Raw genomic sequence first — 19,111 nt, 5'->3', positions numbered from 1 at the left:
CTAAAATAAACGGAATGATCCGTGCTGTTACAGGGGGAACTCGGGTTTGAACCAAGGACCTCTCGATCTGCAGTCGAATGCTCTACCACTGAGCTATTCCCCCTTGTTCATAGCCGTAATGTCGATTTAACTAAAATAAACGGAATGATCCGTGCTTTTACACGGGGAACATAGGTTTGAACCAAGGACCTCTCGATCTGCAGTCGAATGCTCTACCACTGAGCTATTCCCCCTTGTTCAAGGCCCCAAAGTCGATTTAACTAAAATAAACGGAATGATCCGTTCTTTTACAAGGGGAACTTGGGTTTGAACGAAGGACCTCTCGATCTGCAGTCGAATGCTCTACCATTGAGCTATTCCCCCTTGTTTAAGGCCGTTATGTCGATTTAACTAAAATAAACGGAATGATCCGTGCTGTTACAGGGGGAACTTGGGTTTGAACCAAGGACCTCTCGATCTGCAGTCGAATGCTCTACCACTGAGCTTTTCCCCCTTTTTCAGAACCGTAATGTCGATTTAACCAAAATAAACGAAATGATCCGTGCTGTTACAGGGGGAACTCGGGTTTGAACCAAGGACCTCTCGATCTGCAGTCGAATGCTCTACCACTGAGCTATTCCCCCTTGTTCAAGCCCGCCAATGTCGATTTAACTAAAATAAACGTAATGATCCGTGCTGTTACAGGGGGAACTTGGGTTTGAACCAAGGACCTCTCGATCTGCAGTCGAATGCTCTACCACTGAGCTATTCCCCCTTGTTCAAGTCCCCAATGTCGATTTAACTAAAATAAACGTAATGATCCGTGCTGTTACAGGGGGAACTCGGGTTTGAACCAAGGACCTCTCGATCTGCAGTCGAATGCTCTACCACTGAGCTACTCCCCCTTGTTCATAGCCGTAATGTCGATTTAACTAAAATAAACGAAATGATCCGTGCTGTTGCAGGGGGAACTCGGGTTTAAACCAAGGACCTCTCGATCTGCAGTCGAATGCTCTACCACTGAGCTATTACCCCTTGTTCAAGGCCCAAAAGTCGATTTAACTAAAATAAACGGAATGATCCGTGCTGTTACAGGGGGAACTCGGGTTTGAACCAAGGACCTCTCGATCTGCAGTCGAATGCTCTACCACTGAGCTATTCCCCCTTGTTCATAGCCGTAATGTCGATTTAACAAAAATAAACGGAATGATCCGTGCTTTTACAGGGGGAACATAGGTTTGAACCAAGGACCTCTCGATCTGCAGTCGAATGCTCTACCACTGAGCTATTCCCCCTTGTTCAAGGCCCCAAAGTCGATTTAACTAAATAAACTGAATGATCCGTTCTTTTACAAGGGGAACTTGGGTTTGAACCAAGGACCTCTCGATCTGCAGTCGAATGCTCTACCACTGAGCTATTCCCCCTTGTTCAAGGCCCCAAAGTCGATTTAACTAAAATAAACGGAATGATCCGTTCTTTTACAAGGGGAACTTGGGTTTGAACGAAGGACCTCTCGATCTGCAGTCGAATGCTCTACCATTGAGCTATTCCCCCTTGTTTAAGGCCGTTATGTCGATTTAACTAAAATAAACGGAATGATCCGTGCTGTTACAGGGGGAACTTGGGTTTGAACCAAGGACCTCTCGATCTGCAGTCGAATGCTCTACCACTGAGCTTTTCCCCCTTTTTCAGAACCGTAATGTCGATTTAACCAAAATAAACGAAATAATCCGTGCTGTTACAGGGGGAACTCGGGTTTGAACCAAGGACCTCTCGATCTGCAGTCGAATGCTCTACCACTGAGCTATTCCCCCTTGTTCAAGGCCCCAATGTCGATTTAACTAAAATAAACGTAATGATCCGTGCTGTTACAGGGGGAACTCGGGTTTGAACCAAGGACCTCTCGATCTGCAGTCGAATGCTCTACCACTGAGCTATTCCCCCTTGTTCATAGCCGTAATGTCGATTTAACTAAAATAAACGAAATGATCCGTGCTGTTGCAGGGGGAACTCGGGTTTAAACCAAGGACCTCTCGATCTAGAGTCGAATGCTCTACCACTGAGCTATTACCCCTTGTTCAAGGCCCCAAAGTCGATTTAACTAAAATAACCGGAATGATCCGTGCTGTTACAGGGGGAACTCGGGTTTGAACCAAGGACCTCTCGATCTGCAGTCGAATGCTCTACCACTGAGCTATTCCCCCTTGTTCATAGCCGTAATGTCGATTTAACAAAAATAAACGGAATGATCCGTGCTTTTACAGGGGGAACATAGGTTTGAACCAAGGACCTCTCGATCTGCAGTCGAATGCTCTACCACTGAGCTATTCCCCCTTGTTCAAGGCCCCAAAGTCGATTTAACTAAAATAAACGGAATGATCCGTTCTTTTACAAGGGGAACTTGGGTTTGAACCAAGGACCTCTCGATCTGCAGTCGAATGCTCTACCACTGAGCTATTCCCCCTTGTTCAAGGCCCCAAAGTCGATTTAACTAAAATAAACGGAACGATCCGTTCTTTTACAAGGGGAACTTGGGTTTGAACGAAGGACCTCTCGATCTGCAGTCGAATGCTCTACCACTGAGCTATTCCCCCTTGATTAAGGCGGTTATGTCGATTTAACTAAAATAAACGGAATGATCCGTGCTGTTACAGGGGTAACTTGGGGTTGAACCAAGGACCTCTCGATCTGCAGTCGAATGCTCTACCACTGAGCTTTTCCCCCTTTTTCAGAACCGTAATGTCGATTTAACCAAAATAAACGAAATGATCCGTGCTGTTACAGGGGGAACTCGGGTTTGAACCAAGGACCTCTCGATCTGCAGTCGAATGCTCTACCACTTAGCTATTCCCCCTTGTAAAAGGCCGTAATGTCGGTTTAACTAAAATAAACGGAATGATCAGTGCTATTACAGCGGGAACTCCGGTTTGAACCAAGGACCTCTCGATCTGCAGTCGAATGCTCTACCACTGAGCTATTCCCCCTTGTTCAAGGCCCCAAAGTCGATTTAACTAAAATAAACGGAATGATCCGTTCTTTTACAAGGGGTATTTGGGTTTGAACGATGGACCTCTCGATCTGCAGTCGAATGCTCTACCACTGAGCTATTCCCCCTTGTTTAAGGCCGTTATGTCGATTTAACTAAAATAAACAGAATGATCCGTGCTGTTACAGGGGGAACTTGGGTTTGAACCAAGGACCTCTCGATCTGCAGTCGAATGCTCTACCACTGAGCTTTTCCCCCTTTTTCAGAACCGTAATGTCGATTTAACCAAAATAAACGAAATGATCCGTGCTGTTACAGGGGGAACTCGGGTTTGAACCAAGGACCTCTCGATCTGCAGTCGAATGCTCTACCACTGAGCTATTCCCCCTTGTTCAAGGCCCCAATGTCTATTTAACTAAAATAAACGTAATGATCCGTGCTGTTACAGGGGGAATTTGGGTTTGAACCAAGGACCTCTCGATCTGCAGTCGAATGCTCTACCACTTAGCTATTCCCCCTTGTTCAAGGCCCCAAGGTCGATTTAACTAAAATAAACGGAATGATCCGTGCTGTTACAGGGGGAATTCGGGTTTTTAACGAAGGACCTCTCGATCTGCAGTAAATGCTCTACCACTGAGCTATTCCCCCTTGTTCAGAACCGTAATGTCGATTTAACTAAAATAAACGGAAAGATCCGTGCTTTTACAGGGGGAACATAGGTTTGAACCAAGGACCTCTCGATCTGCAGTCGAATGCTCTACCACTGAGCTATTCCCCCTTGTTCAAGGTCCCAAAGTCGATTTAACTAAAATAAACGGAATGATCCGTTCTTTTACAAGGGGAACTTGGGTTTGAACGAAGGACCTCTCGATCTGCAGTCGAATGCTCTACCACTGAGCTATTCCCCCTTGTTTAAGGCCGTTATGTCGATTTAACTAAAATAAACGGAATGATCCGTGCTGTTACAGGGGGAACTTGGGTTTGAACCAAGGACCTCTCGATCTGCAGTTGAATGCTCTACCACTGAGCTTTTCCCCCTTTTTCAGAACCGTAATGTCGATTTAACCAAAATAAACGAAATGATCCGTGCTGTTACAGGGGGAACTCGGGTTTGAACCAAGGACCTCTCGATCTGCAGTCGAATGCTCTACCACTGAGCTATTCCCCCTTGTTCATGGCCCCAATGTCGATTTAACTAAAATAAACGTAATGATCCGTGCTGTTACAGGGGGAACTTGGGTTTGAACCAAGGACCTCTCGATCTGCAGTCGAATGCTCTACCACTGAGCTATTCCCCCTTGTTCAAGGCCCCAATGTCGATTTAACTAAAATAAACGTAATGATCCGTGCTGTTACAGGGGGAACTCGGGTTTGAACCAAGGACCTCTCGATCTGCAGTCGAATGCTCTACCACTGAGCTATTCCCCCTTGTTCAAGGCCCCAATGTCGATTTAACTAAAATAAACGTAATGATCCGTGCTGTTACAGGGGGAACTCGGGTTTGAACCAAGGACCTCTCGATCTGCAGTCGAATGCTCTACCACTGAGCTATTCCCCCTTGTTCATAGCCGTAATGTCGATTTAACTAAAATAAACGAAATGATCCGTGCTGTTGCAGGGGGAACTCGGGTTTAAACCAAGGACCTCTCGATCTGCAGTCGAATGCTCTACCACTGAGCTATTACCCCTTGTTCAAGGCCCCAAAGTCGATTTAACTAAAATAAACGGAATGATCCGTGCTGTTACAGGGGGAACATAGGTTTGAACCAAGAACCTCTCGATCTGCAGTCGAATGCTCTACCACTGAGCTATTCCCCCTTGTTCAAGGCCCCAAAGTCGATTTAACTAAAATAAACGGAATGATCCGTTCTTTTACAAGGGGAACTTGGGTTTGAACGAAGGACCTCTCGATCTGCAGTCGAATGCTCTACCACTGAGCTATTCCCCCTTGATTAAGGCCGTTATGTCGATTTAACTAAAATAAACGGAATGATCCGTGCTGTTACAGGGGGAACTTGGGTTTGAACCAAGGACCTCTCGATCTGCAGTCGAATGCTCTACCACTGAGCTTTTCCCCCTTTTTCAGAACCGTAATGTCGATTTAACCAAAATAAACGAAATGATCCGTGCTGTTACAGGGGGAACTTGGGTTTGAACCAAGGACCACTCGATCTGCAGTCGAATGCTCTACCACTTAGCTATTCCCCCTTGTAAACGGCCGTAATGTCGGTTTAACTAAAATAAACGGAATGATCCGTGCTATTACAGGGGGAACTCCGGTTTGAACCAAGGACCTCTCGATCTGCAGTCGAATGCTCTACCACTGAGCTATTCCCTTTTGTTAAGAGCAGAAATGTCGATTTAACTAAAATAAACGGAATGATCCGTGCAGTTACAGTAGAACTCGCGTTTGAACGAAGGACCTCTCGATCTGCAGTCGAATGCTCTACCACTGAGCTATTCCCCCTTGTTTAAGGCCGTTATGTCGATTTAACTAAAATAAACGGAATGATCCGTGCTGTTACAGGGGGAACTTGGGTTTGAACCAAGGACCTCTCGATCTGCAGTCGAATGCTCTACCACTGAGCTTTTCCCCCTTTTTCAGAACCGTAATGTCGATTTAACCAAAATAAACGAAATGATCTGTGCTGTTACAGGGGGAACTCGGGTTTGAACCAAGGACCTCTCGATCTGCAGTCGAATGCTCTACCACTGAGCTTTTCCCCCTTTTTCAGAACCGTAATGTCGATTTAACCAAAATAATCGAAATGATCCGTGCTGTTACAGGGGGAACTCGGGTTTGAACCAAGGACCTCTCGATCTGCAGTCGAATGCTCTACCACTGAGCTAATCCCCCTTGTTCAAGGCCCCAATGTCGATTTAACTAAAATAAACGTAATGATCCGTGCTGTTACAGGGGGAACTTGGGTTTGAACCAAGGACCTCTCGATCTGCAGTCGAATGCTCTACCACTTAGCTATTCCCCCTTGTAAAAGGCCGTAATGTCGGTTTAACTAAAATAAACGGAATGATCCGTGCTATTACAGGGGGAACTCCGGTTTGAACCAAGGACCTCTCGATCTGCAGTCGAATGCTCTACCACTGAGCCATTCCCCCTTGTTCAAGGCCCCAATGTCGATTTAACTAAAATAAACGTAATGATCCGTGCTGTTACAGGGGGAATTTGGGTTTGAACCAAGGACCTCTCGATCTGCAGTCGAATGCTCTACCACTTAGCTATTCCCCCTTGTTCAAGGCCCCAAGGTCGATTTAACTAAAATAAACGGAATGATCCGTGCTGTTACAGGGGGAATTCGGGTTTTTAACGAAGGACCTCTCGATCTGCAGTAAATGCTCTACCACTGAGCTATTCCCCCTTGTTCAGAACCGTAATGTCGATTTAACTAAAATAAACGGAATGATCCGTGCTTTTACAGGGGGAACATAGGTTTGAACCAAGGACCTCTCGATCTGCAGTCGAATGCTCTACCACTGAGCTATTCCCCCTTGTTCAAGGCCCCAAAGTCGATTTAACTAAAATAAACGGAATGATCCGTTCTTTTACAAGGGGAACTTGGGTTTGAACGAAGGACCTCTCGATCTGCAGTCGAATGCTCTACCACTGAGCTATTCCCCCTTGTTTAAGGCCGTTATGTCGATTTAACTAAAATAAACGGAATGATCCGTGCTGTTACAGGGGGAACTTGGGTTTGAACCAAGGACCTCTCGATCTGCAGTCGAATGCTCTACCACTGAGCTTTTCCCCCTTTTTCAGAACCGTAATGTCGATTTAACCAAAATAAACGAAATGATCCGTGCTGTTACAGGGGGAACTCGGGTTTGAACCAAGGACCTCTCGATCTGCAGTCGAATGCTCTACCACTGAGCTATTCCCCCTTGTTCATGGCCCCAATGTCGATTTAACTAAAATTAACGTAATGATCCGTGCTGTTACAGGGGGAACTTGGGTTTGAACCAAGGACCTCTCGATCTGCAGTCGAATGCTCTACCACTGAGCTATTCCCCCTTGTTCAAGGCCCCAATGTCGATTGAACTAAAATAAACGTAATGATCCGTGCTGTTACAGGGGGAACTCGGGTTTGAACCAAGGACCTCTCGATCTGCAGTCGAATGCTCTACCACTGAGCTATTCCCCCTTGTTCATAGCCGTAATGTCGATTTAACTAAAATAAACGAAATGATCCGTGCTGTTGCAGGGGGAACTCGGGTTTAAACCAAGGACCTCTCGATCTGCAGTCGAATGCTCTACCACTGAGCTATTCCCCCTTGTTCAAGGCCCCAAAGTCGATTTAACTAAAATAAACGGAATGATCCGTTCTTTTACAAGGGGAACTTGGGTTTGAACGAAGGACCTCTCGATCTGCAGTCGAATGCTCTACCACTGAGCTATTCCCCCTTGATTAAGGCCGTTATGTCGATTTAACTAAAATAAACGGAATGATCCGTGCTGTTACAGGGGGAACTTGGGTTTGAACCAAGGACCTCTCGATCTGCAGTCGAATGCTCTACCACTGAGCTTTTCCCCCTTTTTCAGAACCGTAATGTCGATTTAACCAAAATAAACGAAATGATCCGTGCTGTTACAGGGGGAACTTGGGTTTGAACCAAGGACCACTCGATCTGCAGTCGAATGCTCTACCACTTAGCTATTCCCCCTTGTAAAAGGCCGTAATGTCGGTTTAACTAAAATAAACGGAATGATCCGTTCTTTTACAAGGGGAACTTGGGTTTGAACGAAGGACCTCTCGATCTGCAGTCGAATGCTCTACCACTGAGCTATTCCCCCTTGTTTAAGGCCGTTATGTCGATTTAACTAAAATAAACGGAATGATCCGTGCTGTTACAGGGGGAACTTGGGTTTGAACCAAGGACCTCTCGATCTGCAGTCGAATGCTCTACCACTGAGCTTTTCCCCCTTTTTCAGAACCGTAATGTCGATTTAACCAAAATAAACGAAATGATCTGTGCTGTTACAGGGGGAACTCGGGTTTGAACCAAGGACCTCTCGATCTGCAGTCGAATGCTCTACCACTGAGTTTTTCCCCCTTTTTCAGAACCGTAATGTCGATTTAACCAAAATAAACGAAATGATCCGTGCTGTTACAGGGGGAACTCGGGTTTGAACCAAGGACCTCTCGATCTGCAGTCGAATGCTCTACCACTGAGCTAATCCCCCTTGTTCAAGGCCCCAATGTCGATTTAACTAAAATAAACGTAATGATCCGTGCTGTTACAGGGGGAACTTGGGTTTGAACCAAGGACCTCTCGATCTGCAGTCGAATGCTCTACCACTTAGCTATTCCCCCTTGTAAAAGGCCGTAATGTCGGTTTAACTAAAATAAACGGAATGATCCGTGCTATTACAGGGGGAACTCCGGTTTGAACCAAGGACCTCTCGATCTGCAGTCGAATGCTCTACCACTGAGCTATTCCCCCTTGTTCAAGGCCCCAAAGTCGATTTAACTAAAATAAACGGAATGATCCGTTCTTTTACAAGGGGAATTTGGGTTTGAACGATGGACCTCTCGATCTGCAGTCGAATGCTCTACCACTGAGCTATTCCCCCTTGTTTAAGGCCGTTATGTCGATTTAACTAAAATAAACAGAATGATCCGTGCTGTTACAGGGGGAACTTGGGTTTGAACCAAGGACCTCTCGATCTGCAGTCGAATGCTCTACCACTGAGCTTTTCCCCCTTTTTCAGAACCGTAATGTCGATTTAACCAAAATAAACTAAATGATCCGTGCTGTTACAGGGGGAACTCGGGTTTGAACCAAGGACCTCTCGATCTGCAGTCAAATGCTCTACCACTGAGCCATTCCCCCTTGTTCAAGGCCCCAATGTCGATTTAACTAAAATAAACGTAATGATCCGTGCTGTTACAGGGGGAATTTGGGTTTGAACCAAGGACCTCTCGATCTGCAGTCGAATGCTCTACCACTTAGCTATTCCCCCTTGTTCAAGGCCCCAAGGTCGATTTAACTAAAATAAACGGAATGATCCGTGCTGTTACAGGGGGAATTCGGGTTTTTAACGAAGGACCTCTCGATCTGCAGTAAATGCTCTACCACTGAGCTATTCCCCCTTGTTCAGAACCGTAATGTCGATTTAACTAAAATAAACGGAATGATCCGTGCTTTTACAGGGGGAACATAGGTTTGAACCAAGGACCTCTCGATCTGCAGTCGAATGCTCTACCACTGAGCTATTCCCCCTTGTTCAAGGCCCCAAAGTCGATTTAACTAAAATAAACGGAATGATCCGTTCTTTTACAAGGGGAACTTGGGTTTGAACGAAGGACCTCTCGATCTGCAGTCGAATGCTCTACCACTGAGCTATTCCCCCTTGTTTAAGGCCGATATGTCGATTTAACTAAAATAAACGGAATGATCCGTGCTGTTACAGGGGGAACTTGGGTTTGAACCAAGGACCTCTCGATCTGCAGTCGAATGCTCTACCACTGAGCTTTTCCCCCTTTTTCAGAACCGTAATGTCGATTTAACCAAAATAAACGAAATGATCCGTGCTGTTACAGGGGGAACTCGGGTTTGAACCAAGGACCTCTCGATCTGCAGTCGAATGCTCTACCACTGAGCTATTCCCCCTTGTTCATGGCCCCAATGTCGATTTAACTAAAATTAACGTAATGATCCGTGCTGTTACAGGGGGAACTTGGGTTTGAACCAAGGACCTCTCGATCTGCAGTCGAATGCTCTACCACTGAGCTATTCCCCCTTGTTCAAGGCCCCAATGTCGATTTAACTAAAATAAACGTAATGATCCGTGCTGTTACAGGGGGAACTCGGGTTTGAACCAAGGACCTCTCGATCTGCAGTCGAATGCTCTACCACTGAGCTATTCCCCCTTGTTCATAGCCGTAATGTCGATTTAACTAAAATAAACGAAATGATCCGTGCTGTTGCAGGGGGAACTCGGGTTTAAACCAAGGACCTCTCGATCTGCAGTCGAATGCTCTACCACTGAGCTATTCCCCCTTGTTCAAGGCCCCAAAGTCGATTTAACTAAAATAAACGGAATGATCCGTTCTTTTACAAGGGGAACTTGGGTTTGAACGAAGGACCTCTCGATCTGCAGTCGAATGCTCTACCACTGAGCTATTCCCCCTTGATTAAGGCCGTTATGTCGATTTAACTAAAATAAACGGAATGATCCGTGCTGTTACAGGGGGAACTTGGGTTTGAACCAAGGACCTCTCGATCTGCAGTCGAATGCTCTACCACTGAGCTTTTCCCCCTTTTTCAGAACCGTAATGTCGATTTAACCAAAATAAACGAAATGATCCGTGCTGTTACAGGGGCAACTTGGGTTTGAACCAAGGACCACTCGATCTGCAGTCGAATGCTCTACCACTTAGCTATTCCCCCTTGTAAAAGGCCGTAATGTCGGTTTAACTAAAATAAACGGAATGATCCGTTCTTTTACAAGGGGAACTTGGGTTTGAACGAAGGACCTCTCGATCTGCAGTCGAATGCTCTACCACTGAGCTATTCCCCCTTGTTTAAGGCCGTTATGTCGATTTAACTAAAATAAACGGAATGATCCGTGCTGTTACAGGGGGAACTTGGGTTTGAACCAAGGACCTCTCGATCTGCAGTCGAATGCTCTACCACTGAGCTTTTCCCCCTTTTTCAGAACCGTAATGTCGATTTAACCAAAATAAACGAAATGATCTGTGCTGTTACAGGGGGAACTCGGGTTTGAACCAAGGACCTCTCGATCTGCAGTCGAATGCTCTACCACTGAGTTTTTCCCCCTTTTTCAGAACCGTAATGTCGATTTAACCAAAATAAACGAAATGATCCGTGCTGTTACAGGGGGAACTCGGGTTTGAACCAAGGACCTCTCGATCTGCAGTCGAATGCTCTACCACTGAGCTAATCCCCCTTGTTCAAGGCCCCAATGTCGATTTAACTAAAATAAACGTAATGATCCGTGCTGTTACAGGGGGAACTTGGGTTTGAACCAAGGACCTCTCGATCTGCAGTCGAATGCTCTACCACTTAGCTATTCCCCCTTGTAAAAGGCCGTAATGTCGGTTTAACTAAAATAAACGGAATGATCCGTGCTATTACAGGGGGAACTCCGGTTTGAACCAAGGACCTCTCGATCTGCAGTCGAATGCTCTACCACTGAGCTATTCCCCCTTGTTCAAGGCCCCAAAGTCGATTTAACTAAAATAAACGGAATGATCCGTTCTTTTACAAGGGGAATTTGGGTTTGAACGATGGACCTCTCGATCTGCAGTCGAATGCTCTACCACTGAGCTATTCCCCCTTGTTTAAGGCCGTTATGTCGATTTAACTAAAATAAACAGAATGATCCGTGCTGTTACAGGGGGAACTTGGGTTTGAACCAAGGACCTCTCGATCTGCAGTCGAATGCTCTACCACTGAGCTTTTCCCCCTTTTTCAGAACCGTAATGTCGATTTAACCAAAATAAACTAAATGATCCGTGCTGTTACAGGGGGAACTCGGGTTTGAACCAAGGACCTCTCGATCTGCAGTCAAATGCTCTACCACTGAGCCATTCCCCCTTGTTCAAGGCCCCAATGTCGATTTAACTAAAATAAACGTAATGATCCGTGCTGTTACAGGGGGAATTTGGGTTTGAACCAAGGACCTCTCGATCTGCAGTCGAATGCTCTACCACTTAGCTATTCCCCCTTGTTCAAGGCCCCAAGGTCGATTTAACTAAAATAAACGGAATGATCCGTGCTGTTACAGGGGGAATTCGGGTTTTTAACGAAGGACCTCTCGATCTGCAGTAAATGCTCTACCACTGAGCTATTCCCCCTTGTTCAGAACCGTAATGTCGATTTAACTAAAATAAACGGAATGATCCGTGCTTTTACAGGGGGAACATAGGTTTGAACCAAGGACCTCTCGATCTGCAGTCGAATGCTCTACCACTGAGCTATTCCCCCTTGTTCAAGGCCCCTAAGTCGATTTAACTAAAATAAACGGAATGATCCGTTCTTTTACAAGGGGAACTTGGGTTTGAACGAAGGACCTCTCGATCTGCAGTCGAATGCTCTACCACTGAGCTATTCCCCCTTGTTTAAGGCCGTTATGTCGATTTAACTAAAATAAACGGAATGATCCGTGCTGTTACAGGGGGAACTTGGGTTTGAACCAAGGACCTCTCGATCTGCAGTCCAATGCTCTACCACTGAGCTTTTCCCCCTTTTTCAGATCCGTAATGTCGATTTAACCAAAATAAACGAAATGATCCGTGCTGTTACAGGGGGAACTCGGGTTTGAACCAAGGACCTCTCGATCTGCAGTCGAATGCTCTACCACTGAGCTATTCCCCCTTGTTCATGGCCCCAATGTCGATTTAACTAAAATTAACGTAATGATCCGTGCTGTTACAGGGGGAACTTGGGTTTGAACCAAGGACCTCTCGATCTGCAGTCGAATGCTCTACCACTGAGCTATTCCCCCTTGTTCAAGGCCCCAATGTCGATTTAACTAAAATAAACGTAATGATCCGTGCTGTTACAGGGGGAACTCGGGTTTGAACCAACGACCTCTCGATCTGCAGTCGAATGCTCTACCACTGAGCTATTCCCCCTTGTTCATAGCCGTAATGTCGATTTAACTAAAATAAACGAAATGATCCGTGCTGTTGCAGGGGGAACTCGGGTTTAAACCAAGGACCTCTCGATCTGCAGTCGAATGCTCTACCACTGAGCTATTCCCCCTTGTTCAAGGCCCCAAAGTCGATTTAACTAAAATAAACGGAATGATCCGTTCTTTTACAAGGGGAACTTGGGTTTGAACGAAGGACCTCTCGATCTGCAGTCGAATGCTCTACCACTGAGCTATTCCCCCTTGATTAAGGCCGTTATGTCGATTTAACTAAAATAAACGGAATGATCCGTGCTGTTACAGGGGGAACTTGGGTTTGAACCAAGGACCTCTCGATCTGCAGTCGAATGCTCTACCACTGAGCTTTTCCCCCTTTTTCAGAACCGTAATGTCGATTTAACCAAAATAAACGAAATGATCCGTGCTGTTACAGGGGGAACTTGGGTTTGAACCAAGGACCACTCGATCTGCAGTCGAATGCTCTACCACTTAGCTATTCCCCCTTGTAAAAGGCCGTAATGTCGGTTTAACTAAAATAAACGGAATGATCCGTGCTATTACAGGGGGAACTCCGGTTTGAACCAAGGACCTCTCGATCTGCAGTCGAATGCTCTACCACTGAGCTATTCCCTTTTGTTAAGAGCAGAAATGTCGATTTAACTAAAATAAACGGAATGATCCGTGCAGTTACAGTAGAACTCGCGTTTGAACGAAGGACCTCTCGATCTGCAGTCGAATGCTCTACCACTGAGCTATTCCCCCTTGTTTAAGGCCGTTATGTCGATTTAACTAAAATAAACGGAATGATCCGTGCTGTTACAGGGGGAATTCGGGTTTTTAACGAAGGACCTCTCGATCTGCAGTAAATGCTCTACCACTGAGCTATTCCCCCTTGTTCAGAACCGTAATGTCGATTTAACCAAAATAATCGAAATGATCCGTGCTGTTGCAGGGGGAACTCGGGTTTAAACCAAGGACCTCTCGATCTGCAGTCGAATGCTCTACCACTGAGCTTTTCCCCCTTTTTCAGAACCGTAATGTCGATTTAACCAAAATAAACTAAATGATCCGTGCTGTTACAGGGGGAACTCGGGTTTGAACCAAGGACCTCTCGATCTGCAGTCAAATGCTCTACCACTGAGCCATTCCCCCTTGTTCAAGGCCCCAATGTCGATTTAACTAAAATAAACGTAATGATCCGTGCTGTTACAGGGGGAATTTGGGTTTGAACCAAGGACCTCTCGATCTGCAGTCGAATGCTCTACCACTTAGCTATTCCCCCTTGTTCAAGGCCCCAAGGTCGATTTAACTAAAATAAACGGAATGATCCGTGCTGTTACAGGGGGAATTCGGGTTTTTAACGAAGGACCTCTCGATCTGCAGTAAATGCTCTACCACTGAGCTATTCCCCCTTGTTCAGAACCGTAATGTCGATTTAACTAAAATAAACGGAATGATCCGTGCTTTTACAGGGGGAACATAGGTTTGAACCAAGGACCTCTCGATCTGCAGTCGAATGCTCTACCACTGAGCTATTCCCCCTTGTTCAAGGCCCCAAAGTCGATTTAACTAAAATAAACGGAATGATCCGTTCTTTTACAAGGGGAACTTGGGTTTGAACGAAGGACCTCTCGATCTGCAGTCGAATGCTCTACCACTGAGCTATTCCCCCTTGTTTAAGGCCGTTATGTCGATTTAACTAAAATAAACGGAATGATCCGTGCTGTTACAGGGGGAACTTGGGTTTGAACCAAGGACCTCTCGATCTGCAGTCGAATGCTCTACCACTGAGCTTTTCCCCCTTTTTCAGAACCGTAATGTCGATTTAACCAAAATAAACGAAATGATCCGTGCTGTTACAGGGGGAACTCGGGTTTGAACCAAGGACCTCTCGATCTGCAGTCGAATGCTCTACCACTGAGCTATTCCCCCTTGTTCATGGCCCCAATGTCGATTTAACTAAAATTAACGTAATGATCCGTGCTGTTACAGGGGGAACTTGGGTTTGAACCAAGGACCTCTCGATCTGCAGTCGAATGCTCTACCACTGAGCTATTCCCCCTTGTTCAAGGCCCCAATGTCGATTTAACTAAAATAAACGTAATGATCCGTGCTGTTACAGGGGGAACTCGGGTTTGAACCAAGGACCTCTCGATCTGCAGTCGAATGCTCTACCACTGAGCTATTCCCCCTTGTTCATAGCCGTAATGTCGATTTAACTAAAATAAACGAAATGATCCGTGCTGTTGCAGGGGGAACTCGGGTTTAAACCAAGGACCTCTCGATCTGCAGTCGAATGCTCTACCACTGAGCTATTCCCCCTTGTTCAAGGCCCCAAAGTCGATTTAACTAAAATAAACGGAATGATCCGTTCTTTTACAAGGGGAACTTGGGTTTGAACGAAGGACCTCTCGATCTGCAGTCGAATGCTCTACCACTGAGCTATTCCCCCTTGATTAAGGCCGTTATGTCGATTTAACTAAAATAAACGGAATGATCCGTGCTGTTACAGGGGGAACTTGGGTTTGAACCAAGGACCTCTCGATCTGCAGTCGAATGCTCTACCACTGAGCTTTTCCCCCTTTTTCAGAACCGTAATGTCGATTTAACCAAAATAAACGAAATGATCCGTGCTGTTACAGGGGGAACTTGGGTTTGAACCAAGGACCACTCGATCTGCAGTCGAATGCTCTACCACTTAGCTATTCCCCCTTGTAAAAGGCCGTAATGTCGGTTTAACTAAAATAAACGGAATGATCCGTGCTATTACAGGGGGAACTCCGGTTTGAACCAAGGACCTCTCGATCTGCAGTCGAATGCTCTACCACTGAGCTATTCCCTTTTGTTAAGAGCAGAAATGTCGATTTAACTAAAATAAACGGAATGATCCGTGCAGTTACAGTAGAACTCGCGTTTGAACGAAGGACCTCTCGATCTGCAGTCGAATGCTCTACCACTGAGCTATTCCCCCTTGTTTAAGGCCGTTATGTCGATTTAACTAAAATAAACGGAATGATCCGTGCTGTTACAGGGGGAATTCGGGTTTTTAACGAAGGACCTCTCGATCTGCAGTAAATGCTCTACCACTGAGCTATTCCCCCTTGTTCAGAACCGTAATGTCGATTTAACCAAAATAATCGAAATGATCCGTGCTGTTGCAGGGGGAACTCGGGTTTAAACCAAGGACCTCTCGATCTGCAGTCGAATGCTCTATCACTGAGCTAATACCCCTTGTTCAAGGCCCCAAAGTCGATTTAACTAAAATAAACGGAATGATCCGTGCTGTTACAGGGGGAACTCGGGTTTGAACCAAGGACCTTTCGATCTGCAGTCGAATGCTCTACCACTGAGCTATTCCCCCTTGTTCATAGCCGTAATGTCGATTTAACTAAAATAAACGGAATGATCCGTGCTTTTACAGGGGGAACATAGGTTTGAACCAAGGACCTCTCGATCTGCAGTCGAATGCTCTACCACTGAGCTATTCCCCCTTGTTCAAGGCCCCAAAGTCGATTTAACTAAAATAAACGGAATGATCCGTTCTTTTACAAGAGGAACTTGGGTTTGAACGAAGGACCTCTCGATCTGCAGTCGAATGCTCTACCACTGAGCTATTCTCTTTTGTTAAGAGCCGAAATGTCGATTTAACTAAAATAAACGGAATGATCCGTGCAGTTACAGTAGAACTCGCGTTTGAACGAAGGACCTCTCGATCTGCAGTCGAATGCTCTACCACTGAGCTATTCCCCCTTGTTTAAGGCCGTTATGTCGATTTAACTAAAATAAACGGAATGATCCGTGCTGTTACAGGGGGAATTCGGGTTTTTAACGAAGGACCTCTCGATCTGCAGTAAATGCTCTACCACTGAGCTATTCCCCCTTGTTCAGAACCGTAATGTCGATTTAACCAAAATAATCGAAATGATCCGTGCTGTTGCAGGGGGAACTCGGGTTTAAACCAAGGACCTCTCGATCTGCAGTCGAATGCTCTATCACTGAGCTAATACCCCTTGTTCAAGGCCCCAAAGTCGATTTAACTAAAATAAACGGAATGACCCGTGCTGTTACAGGGGGAACTCGGGTTTGAACCAAGGACCTTTCGATCTGCAGTCGAATGCTCTACCACTGAGCTATTCCCCCTTGTTCATAGCCGTAATGTCGATTTAACTAAAATAAACGGAATGATCCGTGCTTTTACAGGGGGAACATAGGTTTGAACCAAGGACCTCTCGATCTGCAGTCGAATGCTCTACCACTGAGCTATTCCCCCTTGTTCAAGGCCCCAAAGTCGATTTAACTAAAATAAACGGAATGATCCGTTCTTTTACAAGAGGAACTTGGGTTTGAACGAAGGACCTCTCGATCTGCAGTCGAATGCTCTACCACTTAGCTATTCCCCCTTGTAAAAGGCCGTAATGTCGGTTTAACTAAAATAAACGGAATGATCCGTGCTATTACAGGGGGAACTCCGGTTTGAACCAAGGACCTCTCGATCTGCAGTCGAATGCTCTACCACTGAGCTATTCTCTTTTGTTAAGAGCCGAAATGTCGATTTAACTAAAATAAACGGAATGATCCGTGCAGTTACAGTAGAACTCGCGTTTGAACGAAGGACCTCTCGATCTGCAGTCGAATGCTCTACCACTGAGCTATTCCCCCTTGTTTAAGGCCGTTATGTCGATTTAACTAAAATAAACGGAATGATCCGTGCTGTTACAGGGGGAACTTGGGTTTGAACCAAGGACCTCTCGATCTGCAGTCGAATGCTCTACCACTGAGCTATTCCCCCTTGTTCAAGGCCCCAAAGTCGATTTAACTAAAATAAACGGAATGATCCGTTCTTTTACAAGGGGAACTTGGGTTTGAACGAAGGACCTCTCGATCTGCAGTCGAATGCTCTACCACTGAGCTATTCCCCCTTGTTTAAGGCCGTTAGGTCGATTTAACTAAAATAAACGGAATGATCCGTGCTGTTACAGGGGGGAACTTGGGCTTGAACCAAGGACCTCTCGATCTGCAGTCGAATGCTCTACCACTGAGCTTTTCCCCCTTTTCCAGAACCGTAATGTCGATTTAACCAAAATAAACGAAATGATCCGTGCTGTTACAGGGGGAACTCGGGTTTGAACCAAGGACCTCTCGATCTGCAGTCGAATGCTCTACCACTGAGCTATTCCCCCTTGTTCAAGGCCCCAATGTCGATTTAACTAAAATAAACGTAATGATCCGTGCTGTTACAGGGGGAACTTGGGTTTGAACCAAGGACCTCTCGATCTGCAGTCGAATGCTCTACCACCGAGCTATTCCCCCTTGTTCCAGGCCGTTATATCGATTTAACTAAAATAAACGAAATGATTCGTGCTGTTACAGGGGGAACTCGGGCTTGAACCAAGGACCTCTCGATCTGCAGTCGAATGCTCTACCACTGAGCTATTCCCCCTTGTTTAAGGCCGTTATGTCGATTTAACTAAAATAAACGGAATGATCCGTGCTGTTACAGGGGGAATTCGGGTTTTTAACGAAGGACCTCTCGATCTGCAGTAAATGCTCTACCACTGAGCTATTCCCCCTTGTTCAGAACCGTAATGTCGATTTAACCAAAATAATCGAAATGATCCGTGCTGTTGCAGGGGGAACTCGGGTTTAAACCAAGGACCTCTCGATCTGCAGTCGAATGCTCTATCACTGAGCTAATACCCCTTGTTCAAGGCCCCAAAGTCGATTTAACTAAAATAAACGGAATTATCCGTGCTGTTACAGGGGGAACTCGGGTTTGAACCAAGGACCTTTCGATCTGCAGTCGAATGCTCTACCACTGAGCTATTCCCCCTTGTTCATAGCCGTAATGTCGATTTAACTAAAATAAACGGAATGATCCGTGCTTTTACAGGGGGAACATAGGTTTGAACCAAGGACCTCTCGATCTGCAGTCGAATGCTCTACCACTGAGCTATTCCCCCTTGTTCAAGGCCCCAAAGTCGATTTAACTAAAATAAACGGAATGATCCGTTCTTTTACAAGAGGAACTTGGGTTTGAACGAAGGACCTCTCGATCTGCAGTCGAATGCTCTACCACTTAGCTATTCCCCCTTGTAAAAGGCCGTAATGTCGGTTTAACTAAAATAAACGGAATGATCCGTGCTATTACAGGGGGAACTCCGGTTTGAACCAAGGACCTCTCGATCTGCAGTCGAATGCTCTACCACTGAGCTATTCTCTTTTGTTAAGAGCCGAAATGTCGATTTAACTAAAATAAACGGAATGATCCGTGCAGTTACAGTAGAACTCGCGTTTGAACGATGGACCTCTCGATCTGCAGTCGAATGCTCTACCACTGAGCTATTCCCCCTTGTTTAAGGCCGTTATGTCGATTTAACTAAAATAAACGGAATGATCCGTGCTGTTACAGGGGGAACTTGGGTTTGAACCAAGGACCTCTCGATCTGCAGTCGAATGCTCTACCACTGAGCTATTCCCCCTTGTTCAAGGCCCCAAAGTCGATTTAACTAAAA

The 19,111-nt window shown here is 45.7% G+C and overlaps 40 non-coding genes across 40 annotated transcripts; all 40 read right to left on the bottom strand.

The window, feature by feature from the left end:
* Positions 1–31: 31 nt before the first annotated feature.
* On the bottom strand, positions 32–103 carry TRNAC-GCA (transfer RNA cysteine (anticodon GCA)). The gene has a single exon. It is a non-coding gene; the product is annotated as a tRNA-Cys (tRNA).
* Positions 104–551: 448 nt separating this feature from the next.
* Positions 552–623, bottom strand: TRNAC-GCA (transfer RNA cysteine (anticodon GCA)). Its single transcript has one exon. It is a non-coding gene; the product is annotated as a tRNA-Cys (tRNA).
* Positions 624–682: 59 nt separating this feature from the next.
* TRNAC-GCA (transfer RNA cysteine (anticodon GCA)) lies at positions 683–754 on the bottom strand. The gene has a single exon. It is a non-coding gene; the product is annotated as a tRNA-Cys (tRNA).
* A 58-nt stretch (positions 755–812) lies between these two features.
* Positions 813–884, bottom strand: TRNAC-GCA (transfer RNA cysteine (anticodon GCA)). The gene has a single exon. It is a non-coding gene; the product is annotated as a tRNA-Cys (tRNA).
* A 188-nt stretch (positions 885–1,072) lies between these two features.
* TRNAC-GCA (transfer RNA cysteine (anticodon GCA)) lies at positions 1,073–1,144 on the bottom strand. Its single transcript has one exon. It is a non-coding gene; the product is annotated as a tRNA-Cys (tRNA).
* Positions 1,145–1,331: 187 nt separating this feature from the next.
* TRNAC-GCA (transfer RNA cysteine (anticodon GCA)) lies at positions 1,332–1,403 on the bottom strand. Its single transcript has one exon. It is a non-coding gene; the product is annotated as a tRNA-Cys (tRNA).
* A 318-nt stretch (positions 1,404–1,721) lies between these two features.
* TRNAC-GCA (transfer RNA cysteine (anticodon GCA)) lies at positions 1,722–1,793 on the bottom strand. The gene has a single exon. It is a non-coding gene; the product is annotated as a tRNA-Cys (tRNA).
* Positions 1,794–1,851: 58 nt separating this feature from the next.
* TRNAC-GCA (transfer RNA cysteine (anticodon GCA)) lies at positions 1,852–1,923 on the bottom strand. Its single transcript has one exon. It is a non-coding gene; the product is annotated as a tRNA-Cys (tRNA).
* Positions 1,924–2,111: 188 nt separating this feature from the next.
* Positions 2,112–2,183, bottom strand: TRNAC-GCA (transfer RNA cysteine (anticodon GCA)). Its single transcript has one exon. It is a non-coding gene; the product is annotated as a tRNA-Cys (tRNA).
* A 188-nt stretch (positions 2,184–2,371) lies between these two features.
* On the bottom strand, positions 2,372–2,443 carry TRNAC-GCA (transfer RNA cysteine (anticodon GCA)). Its single transcript has one exon. It is a non-coding gene; the product is annotated as a tRNA-Cys (tRNA).
* An 838-nt stretch (positions 2,444–3,281) lies between these two features.
* TRNAC-GCA (transfer RNA cysteine (anticodon GCA)) lies at positions 3,282–3,353 on the bottom strand. The gene has a single exon. It is a non-coding gene; the product is annotated as a tRNA-Cys (tRNA).
* Positions 3,354–4,061: 708 nt separating this feature from the next.
* On the bottom strand, positions 4,062–4,133 carry TRNAC-GCA (transfer RNA cysteine (anticodon GCA)). The gene has a single exon. It is a non-coding gene; the product is annotated as a tRNA-Cys (tRNA).
* Positions 4,134–4,191: 58 nt separating this feature from the next.
* TRNAC-GCA (transfer RNA cysteine (anticodon GCA)) lies at positions 4,192–4,263 on the bottom strand. Its single transcript has one exon. It is a non-coding gene; the product is annotated as a tRNA-Cys (tRNA).
* Positions 4,264–4,321: 58 nt separating this feature from the next.
* Positions 4,322–4,393, bottom strand: TRNAC-GCA (transfer RNA cysteine (anticodon GCA)). The gene has a single exon. It is a non-coding gene; the product is annotated as a tRNA-Cys (tRNA).
* A 58-nt stretch (positions 4,394–4,451) lies between these two features.
* Positions 4,452–4,523, bottom strand: TRNAC-GCA (transfer RNA cysteine (anticodon GCA)). The gene has a single exon. It is a non-coding gene; the product is annotated as a tRNA-Cys (tRNA).
* Positions 4,524–6,790: 2,267 nt separating this feature from the next.
* Positions 6,791–6,862, bottom strand: TRNAC-GCA (transfer RNA cysteine (anticodon GCA)). Its single transcript has one exon. It is a non-coding gene; the product is annotated as a tRNA-Cys (tRNA).
* A 58-nt stretch (positions 6,863–6,920) lies between these two features.
* On the bottom strand, positions 6,921–6,992 carry TRNAC-GCA (transfer RNA cysteine (anticodon GCA)). Its single transcript has one exon. It is a non-coding gene; the product is annotated as a tRNA-Cys (tRNA).
* A 58-nt stretch (positions 6,993–7,050) lies between these two features.
* TRNAC-GCA (transfer RNA cysteine (anticodon GCA)) lies at positions 7,051–7,122 on the bottom strand. Its single transcript has one exon. It is a non-coding gene; the product is annotated as a tRNA-Cys (tRNA).
* Positions 7,123–7,180: 58 nt separating this feature from the next.
* On the bottom strand, positions 7,181–7,252 carry TRNAC-GCA (transfer RNA cysteine (anticodon GCA)). The gene has a single exon. It is a non-coding gene; the product is annotated as a tRNA-Cys (tRNA).
* A 1,488-nt stretch (positions 7,253–8,740) lies between these two features.
* Positions 8,741–8,812, bottom strand: TRNAC-GCA (transfer RNA cysteine (anticodon GCA)). The gene has a single exon. It is a non-coding gene; the product is annotated as a tRNA-Cys (tRNA).
* A 708-nt stretch (positions 8,813–9,520) lies between these two features.
* TRNAC-GCA (transfer RNA cysteine (anticodon GCA)) lies at positions 9,521–9,592 on the bottom strand. The gene has a single exon. It is a non-coding gene; the product is annotated as a tRNA-Cys (tRNA).
* Positions 9,593–9,650: 58 nt separating this feature from the next.
* Positions 9,651–9,722, bottom strand: TRNAC-GCA (transfer RNA cysteine (anticodon GCA)). The gene has a single exon. It is a non-coding gene; the product is annotated as a tRNA-Cys (tRNA).
* Positions 9,723–9,780: 58 nt separating this feature from the next.
* On the bottom strand, positions 9,781–9,852 carry TRNAC-GCA (transfer RNA cysteine (anticodon GCA)). Its single transcript has one exon. It is a non-coding gene; the product is annotated as a tRNA-Cys (tRNA).
* A 58-nt stretch (positions 9,853–9,910) lies between these two features.
* On the bottom strand, positions 9,911–9,982 carry TRNAC-GCA (transfer RNA cysteine (anticodon GCA)). Its single transcript has one exon. It is a non-coding gene; the product is annotated as a tRNA-Cys (tRNA).
* A 1,488-nt stretch (positions 9,983–11,470) lies between these two features.
* TRNAC-GCA (transfer RNA cysteine (anticodon GCA)) lies at positions 11,471–11,542 on the bottom strand. The gene has a single exon. It is a non-coding gene; the product is annotated as a tRNA-Cys (tRNA).
* Positions 11,543–12,250: 708 nt separating this feature from the next.
* TRNAC-GCA (transfer RNA cysteine (anticodon GCA)) lies at positions 12,251–12,322 on the bottom strand. Its single transcript has one exon. It is a non-coding gene; the product is annotated as a tRNA-Cys (tRNA).
* Positions 12,323–12,380: 58 nt separating this feature from the next.
* TRNAC-GCA (transfer RNA cysteine (anticodon GCA)) lies at positions 12,381–12,452 on the bottom strand. Its single transcript has one exon. It is a non-coding gene; the product is annotated as a tRNA-Cys (tRNA).
* A 188-nt stretch (positions 12,453–12,640) lies between these two features.
* Positions 12,641–12,712, bottom strand: TRNAC-GCA (transfer RNA cysteine (anticodon GCA)). Its single transcript has one exon. It is a non-coding gene; the product is annotated as a tRNA-Cys (tRNA).
* Positions 12,713–13,679: 967 nt separating this feature from the next.
* On the bottom strand, positions 13,680–13,751 carry TRNAC-GCA (transfer RNA cysteine (anticodon GCA)). The gene has a single exon. It is a non-coding gene; the product is annotated as a tRNA-Cys (tRNA).
* A 708-nt stretch (positions 13,752–14,459) lies between these two features.
* TRNAC-GCA (transfer RNA cysteine (anticodon GCA)) lies at positions 14,460–14,531 on the bottom strand. Its single transcript has one exon. It is a non-coding gene; the product is annotated as a tRNA-Cys (tRNA).
* A 58-nt stretch (positions 14,532–14,589) lies between these two features.
* TRNAC-GCA (transfer RNA cysteine (anticodon GCA)) lies at positions 14,590–14,661 on the bottom strand. Its single transcript has one exon. It is a non-coding gene; the product is annotated as a tRNA-Cys (tRNA).
* A 58-nt stretch (positions 14,662–14,719) lies between these two features.
* Positions 14,720–14,791, bottom strand: TRNAC-GCA (transfer RNA cysteine (anticodon GCA)). The gene has a single exon. It is a non-coding gene; the product is annotated as a tRNA-Cys (tRNA).
* A 58-nt stretch (positions 14,792–14,849) lies between these two features.
* Positions 14,850–14,921, bottom strand: TRNAC-GCA (transfer RNA cysteine (anticodon GCA)). The gene has a single exon. It is a non-coding gene; the product is annotated as a tRNA-Cys (tRNA).
* Positions 14,922–15,888: 967 nt separating this feature from the next.
* On the bottom strand, positions 15,889–15,960 carry TRNAC-GCA (transfer RNA cysteine (anticodon GCA)). The gene has a single exon. It is a non-coding gene; the product is annotated as a tRNA-Cys (tRNA).
* Positions 15,961–16,667: 707 nt separating this feature from the next.
* TRNAC-GCA (transfer RNA cysteine (anticodon GCA)) lies at positions 16,668–16,739 on the bottom strand. The gene has a single exon. It is a non-coding gene; the product is annotated as a tRNA-Cys (tRNA).
* Positions 16,740–17,316: 577 nt separating this feature from the next.
* TRNAC-GCA (transfer RNA cysteine (anticodon GCA)) lies at positions 17,317–17,388 on the bottom strand. Its single transcript has one exon. It is a non-coding gene; the product is annotated as a tRNA-Cys (tRNA).
* A 319-nt stretch (positions 17,389–17,707) lies between these two features.
* On the bottom strand, positions 17,708–17,779 carry TRNAC-GCA (transfer RNA cysteine (anticodon GCA)). The gene has a single exon. It is a non-coding gene; the product is annotated as a tRNA-Cys (tRNA).
* Positions 17,780–17,967: 188 nt separating this feature from the next.
* Positions 17,968–18,039, bottom strand: TRNAC-GCA (transfer RNA cysteine (anticodon GCA)). Its single transcript has one exon. It is a non-coding gene; the product is annotated as a tRNA-Cys (tRNA).
* Positions 18,040–18,357: 318 nt separating this feature from the next.
* Positions 18,358–18,429, bottom strand: TRNAC-GCA (transfer RNA cysteine (anticodon GCA)). The gene has a single exon. It is a non-coding gene; the product is annotated as a tRNA-Cys (tRNA).
* A 577-nt stretch (positions 18,430–19,006) lies between these two features.
* On the bottom strand, positions 19,007–19,078 carry TRNAC-GCA (transfer RNA cysteine (anticodon GCA)). The gene has a single exon. It is a non-coding gene; the product is annotated as a tRNA-Cys (tRNA).
* Positions 19,079–19,111: the final 33 nt, after the last annotated feature.

The sequence above is a fragment of the Phalangium opilio genome, unplaced genomic scaffold (assembly GCF_054372755.1).
Source record: "Phalangium opilio isolate 3A_F unplaced genomic scaffold, DU_Popi_V2 ptg000230l_1, whole genome shotgun sequence".
Taxonomy (NCBI): domain Eukaryota; kingdom Metazoa; phylum Arthropoda; class Arachnida; order Opiliones; family Phalangiidae; genus Phalangium; species Phalangium opilio.
The sequence above is the reverse complement of the archived record's forward strand: the minus strand, read 5'-3'. Positions and strand labels throughout refer to the sequence as shown.